An 8725-nucleotide genomic window follows, 5' to 3' on the forward strand; every position below is an offset into this window, starting at 1 on the left:
CTATCTGCCTCTTTCTCTCTCTTTCAAATAAATAAATTAACTAAATTAAATTAAATATTTTTAAAATATATAAAAAAGTAAGGGCTGGATGACCTGAGTTTGATTCCCAAGTACCCATGCAAAGCCAGATACACAAAGGGGCACATGCATCTGGAATTTGTTTGCAGTGGCTCGAAGCCCTGTGTGTTTATTCTCTCCCTCTCCCTTCCTCTCTCTGACTTTCTCTCTCTCTCCCTCTCTCTCATTAGAAATAAATGAAATATCCAGGCATGGTGGCACATACCCTTAATCCAAGCACTTGGGAGGCAGAGGTAGTAGGATTGCTATGAGTTCAAGGCCACCCTGAGACTACATAGTGAATTACAGCTCAACCTGAACTAAAGTGAAATCCTACCTCAAAAATAAATAAATAAATAAATAAACAAACAAACACATTAAAACAGTCAGCAGGGCTGGAGAGATGGATTAGTGGTTTAAGTGTTTGCCTGTGAAGCCTAGGACTCATGTTCAAATCTCCAGGTGCCGCATAAGCCAGACGCACAGTGATGCAAGCGTGCAATGTCGCACATGCACACAAGGTGGTGCATGAATCGGGAGTTCGTTTGCTGTGGCTGAAGGTCCTAGTGCACCCATTCTTACTCTCCATCTCTCTCTTTCCCTGCCACTCTTCAAAAAAAAAAGAAAGAAAGAAAGAAAGAAAGAAAGAAAGAAAGAAAGAAAGAAAGAAAGAAAAAACCTGTGAGAAAATGTGAGGTTGGAGAAAGTAAAGAAGACTAATGAGATAAAGCCATATCAGACTATAAAACATAAAACAACAGTGCTTTCTAAAGACTTTAAAAGATAAATTTCCTTAATATATAAAAAGCTCTCACAAACCAATATAAAAAGACCCTTGCAACCAGGAGCAGTGGTGCATGCCTATTAATCTAGCACTCAGGATGCTGAGGCAAGAGTAAATTTGAGACTAACCTGGGCAACATAGTAAAACTCTGATTTAAAAAAAAAATACTCAAGTTGGAAAGATGGCTTAGTGGTTAAGCTTGCCTGTGAAGCCTAAGTATCCCGGTTCAAGGCTTGATTCCCCAGGACCCATGTAAGCCAAATGCACAAGGTGGCACATGCACTTGGAGTTTGTTTGCAGTGGCTGGAGGCCCTGGCGTGCCCCATTCTCTATCTATCTGCCTCTTTCTCTGCTTGTCTATCACTCTCAAATAAATAAAAATAAAAAATTTTTAAAAATACTCTTGGGCTGGAGAGATGGCTCAGTGATTAAGGCACTTGCCTGCAAAACCTAATGACCTGGACGCAGTTCCTCAGTACCCACATAAAGCCAGATGCACAAAGTGGTGCATGCATCTGGACTTTGTTTACAGTGGCCAGAAGCCCTGGCATGTTCTCTCTATATCTGTCTCTTCTTGCAAATAAATAAAATATTTTACAAAATACTCTTACTACTTTAGGAAATAGGTAGCACACACCTTTAATCCCAGCACTTGTGGGAGGCAGAGGTAGGAGGATCACCATGATTTTCACTGAGGCCACCCTGAGACTATGTAGTGAATTCTAGGTAAGCTTAGACTACAGAAAGACCCTAACTCATTAAAAAAAAATCTAGTAACATAACTAAGCTTCTTATTACAATTAATAGAATGACTATGCCTACTAAAATAGCAGTGAGGTATCATTTTCTAGCTCTTTCTAAGGAAGAAGAGGTTACTTCCTAAATAGCATAGAAGAGAGTAAGGAAAAATAACATAGTCACACAAGAAACTTTGAAGATTAATTTGTCAGTATCTATTAAAATATTTAAATCTACATACCATTTAACATAGCAATTCTTCAGGAAGGTTATTCTATATTCTACAGGTAAGTTTGCACATGAGCACAAAGGTACACACACAAGAGTGTTTGTACAACATTATTTGTAATAGTAAGCAACAGAAAACAAGCTAAGTACCCATCAAATAAGCCAAAGACTCCAGGTGTGGTGGTGCACACCTTTAATCTCAGCACTTGAGAGGTAGATTTCAGAGGATCACCATGAGTTCAAAGCCACCCTGAGAATACATAGTGAATTCCAGGTCAGCCTGGGTTAGAGTGAGATCTTACAGTGAAAAACCAAAAGAATGAAAATAAGGGAGCACTTTCCTGTTGCTATTGTCTATCTGATGTTTGTCAGGAGGTGATGTCCACACTCTGCTTATGTCATCATTTTCCCCTGCCATCATGGAGCTTCCCCTCAAGTCTGCAAGCCAAAATAAACCTCTTTTTCCCACAAGCTTCTCTTGTTCAGGTGTATTCTGTCAGCAATGCGAACCTGACTGCAACAGTAAAGTTGGTACTGAGAAGTGGGATAATTGCTGTTAGAAACTTGACTAGCGTTTGGCCTTTTGGAGCTGATTTTTGAGAGGAATAGGGAAGAATTTGAAACCTTGGCCTAACAGACACCTTGCAGTGCTGTAAGTACAGCTTGATGGATTATTCTAACCAGAGTTAAAAGACCTGAATGCAGTAAGAACTATGGATTGTGAGATGTGACTAATGAGGGTGAGAAAGAGCTTTGCGTGGACTAGGCTAGAAGCAGTTTGTGTGAGAGGTTTGCTGTTATGACCATGTCCTGATAACTTGTGTAGGACTGCATTGCATAGAAATGGACTGGTGTGAGCAGAGGAAATAAAAAGAAAAAAGAAAAAAATAAGACCAGGCATGGTGGCACACACCTTTAATCCCAACACTTGGGAGGCAGAGGTAGGAGGATTGCCATGAATTTGGGGCCACCCTGAGACTACATAATGAATTCCAAGTCAGCCTGAACTACAGCGAGACCCTACTTCAGAAAACCAAAAAAATAATAATAAATTAAGCCAGAGACACAGGGGAATCTATACATGGCAATTCTATAGTCAGTATAGAGATGACAAAACATGTAAGTAAAAAAGCAAAGATGGGCTAAAGAGATGGCTTAGTGGTTAAGCACTTGCTTGTGAAGCCTAAGGACCCCAGTTTCTGGCTCAATTCCCCAGTACCCAAGTAAGCCAGGTGCACAAGGTGGTGCATGCATCTGGAGTTCGTTTGCAGTGACTGGAGGCCCATTCTCTCTGTCTCTTTCTCTTTCTCTGTTGCTCATAGATAGCCAGATAGATAGATAGATAGATAGATAGATAGATAGATAGATAGATAGATAGATAGATAGATAGATAGACAGACAGATAGATAGACAGACAGACAGACAAACAAATAAGCTGGGCATGGCGGTGCATGCCTTTAATCCCAGCACTCAGAAGACAGAGGTAGGAGGACCACCAAGAGTTCAAAGCCACCCTGAGACTACATAGTGAATTCCAGGTCAGCTTGGGCTAGAGTGAGACCCTACCTTGAAAAAAAAAAAAGGCAAAGTTAAAAATATCTAGTGGCTGGAGAGATGGCACAGCAGTTAAGGCTCTTGCCTGCAAAGCCAAAGGACCCAGGTTTGGTGCCCCAGGACCCATGTTAGCCAGATGCACAAGAGGGCGCAAGCATCTGGTATTGTTTGCAGTAGCTGGAGGCCCTGGCACACCTATTCTCTCCCTCCCTCTCTCTCTCTCTCTCTCTCTCTCTCTCTTTCTCTCTCATGAATAAATAAAATTAAAACTTAAAAAAATAGTATGTGAGTTACCATCACACCCCGGGAGGAGCCGCAGCTGCCGCAGCCGGCCCCAGTCACCATCACCGCAACCATGAGCAGCGAGGCGGAGACCCAGCAGCCGCCCGCCGCCCCCGCCCTCAGCGCCGCCCACACCAAGCCCGGCACCACGGGCAGTGGCGCAGGGAGCGGCGGCCCGGGCGGCCTCACATCGGCGGCGCCTGCCGGCGGGGACAAGAAGGTCATCGCAACGAAGGTTTTGGGAACAGTAAAATGGTTCAATGTAAGGAATGGATATGGCTTCATCAACAGGAATGACACCAAGGAAGATGTATTTGCACACCAGACTGCCATAAAGAAGAATAACCCCAGGAAGCACCTTCGCAGTGTAGGAGATGGAGAGACTGTGGAGTCTGATGTTGTTGAAGGAGAAAAGGGTGCGGAGGCAGCAAATGCTGCAGGCCCTGGTGGAGGTCCAGTTCAAGGCAGTAAATATGCAGCAGACCGTAACCATTATAGACGCTGTCCACGTCGTAGGGGTCCTCCACGCAATGACCAGCAGAATTACCAGAATAGTGAGAGTGGGGGAAAGGATGAAGGATGGAGAGCGCTCCTGAAGGACAGGCCCAACCGCAGGGAAGGCTCCCACCTGACCACGTGAAAGGCCCTATGGGCGTCGACCACAGTATTCCAACCTCCTGTGCAGGGAGAAGTGATGGAGGGTGCTGACAACCAGGGTGCAGGAGAGCAAGGTGGACCAGTGAGACAGAATATGTATCGGGGTTATAGACCACGATTCCGCAGGGGTCCTCCTCGCCAAAGACAGCCCAGAGAGGATGGCAATGAAGAGGACAAGGAAAATCAAGGAGATGACACCCGAGATCAGCAGCCAGCTCAACGTCGGTACCGCCGCAACTTCAATTACTGACGCAGATGCCCAGGGAACCCTAAACCACAAGATGGCAAAGAGACAAAAGCAGCCGATCCACCAGCTGAAAATTCGTCCGCTCCCTAGGCTGAGCAGGGCGGGGCTGAGTAAATGCCGGCTTACCATCTTTACCATCATCCGGTTTAGTCATCCAACAAGAAGAAATGAATATGAAATTCCAGCAATAAGAAATGAACAAAAGATTGGAGCTGAAGACCTTAAGTGCTTGCTTTTTGCCCATTGACCAGATAAACTAGAACTATCTGCATTGACTATGCAGCATGGGGTTTTTATTATTTTTACCTAAAGATGTCTCTTTTTGGTAATGACAAACGTGTTTTTTAAAAAAAAGCCTGGTTTTTCTCAATATACCTTTAAAGGTTTTTAAATTGTTTCATATCTGGTCAAGTTGAGATTTTTAAGAACTTCATTTTTAATTTGTAATAAAAAGTTTACAACTTGATTTTTTTCAAAAAAAAAAGTCCACAAACTGCAAGCACCTGTTAATAAAGGTCTTAAATTAAAAAAAAAAAAAAATAGTATGTAGGCCGGGCATGGTGGTGCACGCCTTTAATCCTAGCACTCGGGAGGCAGAGGTAGGAGGATCGCCATGAGTTCAAGGCCACCCTGAGACTACAGAGTTAATTCCAGGTCAGCCTGGACCAGAGTGAGACCCTACCTCAAAAAAAACCCCCCAAAAAATAGTATGTAGAATATCATCTCATCTGTGTACCCAAAAGATATATATGCATCTAGGTAAATATGTATCTTTGAATATGCAGAAATGATGCTCTGGAAACCAGTAGAGATGATTTCCTCAGGAAAATAAGACTGGGCGCTTTTGGGTGGAAGTATCTTTATTTTTAATTTAAGTTAATTTCTGTTTGTGGGGTATGTGTGTGTAGTGTGGTGTATGCATGTGTGTGTGCAGATGTGTGTGCCTCGTGCTTATGCTGAAGATGTCAGAAGAACACATCTAGTGACCTCTCTCACTCTTCCACCTTATTTCCCTGAGAGAGTCTCTCACTGAACCTGGAGCTCCTTGGGTTCTGGTGACACTGGCCGATCGTGGAGTCTGGCCATCTTCCTTTCTTGCCCTCCTTAGTGCCTAGGTTACTGCATGTGAAGTCATGCCTGGCTTTTTTATTACTACTTATTTGAGAGACAGAGATAGAAAGAGAGAGAGGCAGACACACACAGAGAGAGAGAGTAGGCACACCAGGGCCTCCAGCCATCACAAATGAACTCCAGACACATGTACCCCCTTGTGCATCTGGCTTATGTGGTTCCTGGGGAATCGAACCTGGGTCTTTTGGCTTTGCAGGCAAGGGCCTTAACCACTAAGCAATCTCAAACTCCCACTTCCCACCCCTATCCCCCACATTCCTGGCTTTTTGTGGGGGGTGAGGGGGTGGATGGGTGGGTGGGTTTTGGAGGTAGGGTCTCGCTCTAGCCCAGGCTGACCTGGAATTTACTATGTAGTCTCAGGATGGCCTCGAACTCATGGCAATCCTCCTACCTCTGCCTCCCAAGTGCTGGGATTAAAGGCATGCACCACTACGCCTTGCTATATCTGGCTTTTTAATGTAGGGTCCGGGGATGAAGCCTCATGCTTGCACAGGAAGTGCTCTTTCTTGCTGAGCCATCTTCCAGTCCAGAAGTCTACCTTTTGCTTCATAGCTCTTTTCTATTTGATAGGAGGTTTCCTTTTTCTTTCTTTCTTTTTTTTTTTTTTTTTTATTTTAGAGAAGGTGAGAGAGGAGAGAGAGAATTGATGTGCCATGGCCTCGGCTACTGCAATTGAACTCCAGATGCTTGCACCACTTAGTGGGCATGTGTAACCTTGCGCTTGCCTCACCTTTGTGCATCTGGCTTAGGTGGGATCTGGAGAGTCAAACATGGGTCTTTAGGCTTCACCGGCAAGCACCCTAACCATTAAGCAATCTCTCCAGCCCTGTAATAGGATTTTTTTAAACCACGAGCATGTGTCATTTTGAATAAACTAATCTTAAGTACATTTTTGTTTTTTACCTAAAGGGGCCAGTGCCAGTGATAAGTGAATAACTAAGATGGATGCGTGCTCCCTGATCTAAGGCACACTCTCCATTCTTGTTATCTGTGACTTCAATAGCGTGGATTTGAAGTCCAGCACCGAGACACGCTGATGACAGACTAAGCACATGTGGTACAGATGCCCCTGGGACCACCCTCAAGGTGGAGCCGCTTCCTCTCCACCTGGGAGTGGACAAGCAGGTTGGGATGCCCAGAATATTCACCTGTCATTTTCCAAACTATCACTTCTGCGGAGCCAAGAGAGCCCCCAGCTGCATGCAGAGGCTGGACACGTTGTCCCGTCTTCCTAGGACCCCAGAACCTCTTACACCCTTTATCCTTTAAGATAACCTTGACTTCTACACTACCCCTCAAGGGCACCCAAACCAAGGGAAAGAATTAGCTGGGGTCAAGAAACCTGCAGATGCCCCATCAAGTAGCAGGATGACCCTGGGGCAGCCGTTCTCTGTCTCCTGTCCCTTACCCTCAGCCAGCCTCCCCACATGTAAGAAGGGAGTTGGTAGGGCAATTGCTGGAGGGCCTCAACTCTGACCAAGTACTGAGTTTGGTTTGGTCTCCATCCACATCGTTTACTGCCTCCCCAAGTCCCATCGTGCTGTGCTCACATGAGGAGCTTTCCTCATCTCCCAGCGGAAAGAGGAAGACTCCAAGACCGAGAGGAGGGCAGAGTCACAGAACACTGGGCTGGGCGCTGCCCGGCCACATAGAACATGCGTTGACACAAAATAACCCGGCTCGGGAGCAGGAAATAAAATTTTTTTAATATTTTTTATTTTTATATATTTATTTGAGAGAGGGAAAGGGCAGAGTGAGAAAGAGAGAGAGAGAGAGAAAGGGTGCTCCAGGGCTTCCAACCACTACAAACGAACTCCAGATACATGTGCCACCTTATGCATCTGGCTTATGTGGGTACTGAGGAATCGAACAAAGGTCCTTTGGCTTTTCAGGCAGGCGCCTTAACTGCTAAGCCATCTCTCCAGCTGGCTGATCGGGTGAGTTTTGTCGTTTTGTTTTATTTTGCTTTTTTAAATTTTATTTCTTTATTTGCAAGCAGAGAGAGAAAGGGGGGTGGGGAAGCATTGCGTGCCAGTGCCTCTAGAGACTGCAAGCTAACTCCAGGTGCATGTGCCACTTTGTGCATCCGGCTTCACGTGGGCACTGGAGAATCAAATCCTGGTCGTTAGGCTTTGTAAGCAAGCACCTTTAACCACTGAGACATCTCTCCAGCCCTTGTTTTGTTTTAATAGCACTTCTCCTACCCAGGTTGATACTGGGTTTTCATTCACTACTGAATACTTAAGGCTGGAGGAGAAATCACATTGATATTAAAAGAGCCTCATTTGGCTGGGCGTGGTGGCGCACGCCTTTAATCCCAGCACTCGAGAGTCAGAGGTAGGAGGCTCGCCATGGGTTCGAGGCCACCCTGAAACTACCTAGTAAATTCCAAGTCAGCCTGGGCTACAGTGAGGCCCTACCTTGGAAAAAAAAAAAGCGTTGTTTGAAACAGGGACCATGGGGGATGAAGAAAGTCCCACAACCCACAGAGAAAAGAGAAGGGCAACAAGCGGGTGCTCTCTCTTCACTGCGTTCTCGGCCTGCGTGATTCGATAACGCCAGCAGCCTCTTGTGACTGTGATGCATTGCCTCCCCGCCCCTTTTATTTTCCATTTGTCTAAATGTCATCTAAGGACATGATTCATGGCAGTGTATTGCTGGTGGTCTCCTGGACCCATGTTTTATCTCCCCCCCCCTTATCTTTCCACCATAAACATTTTCTCACGGTAGCAAATATACCTCCCTGTCACTATTTTAAATTATTAAACCACCTTCTCCATTATTTAGCTAATCATTTATTGTTGGATGTTTAGATTATTCCCAGTCTTTTGTTCTCATGGTAACATTTAGTGAAATACTCTTACAATGAGATTGCTGAACCTCCCCATGGTGACTTCACTAGCCTGGCAACTGCTGGGTCAAAATGATGCTTGTTTTCAAAGCTTTTAATAAGTCATGACGCATTTCCCCTAACAATGCTCACCAACCTTCACTCTCCAGGAGCATATGACATTATTCCCCATCTTTGATCTCTCAAACAAGATGTT

General features: G+C 44.9%; 1 pseudogene; it reads left to right on the forward strand.

The window, feature by feature from the left end:
- The first annotated feature begins 3655 nt into the window (after window positions 1-3655).
- Window positions 3656-4896, forward strand: LOC123462931 (annotated as a pseudogene).
- The last annotated feature ends 3829 nt before the right edge of the window (window positions 4897-8725 follow it).

This window comes from Jaculus jaculus, chromosome 8 (genome assembly GCF_020740685.1).
Source record: "Jaculus jaculus isolate mJacJac1 chromosome 8, mJacJac1.mat.Y.cur, whole genome shotgun sequence".
In the NCBI taxonomy this organism is placed as follows: domain Eukaryota; kingdom Metazoa; phylum Chordata; class Mammalia; order Rodentia; family Dipodidae; genus Jaculus; species Jaculus jaculus.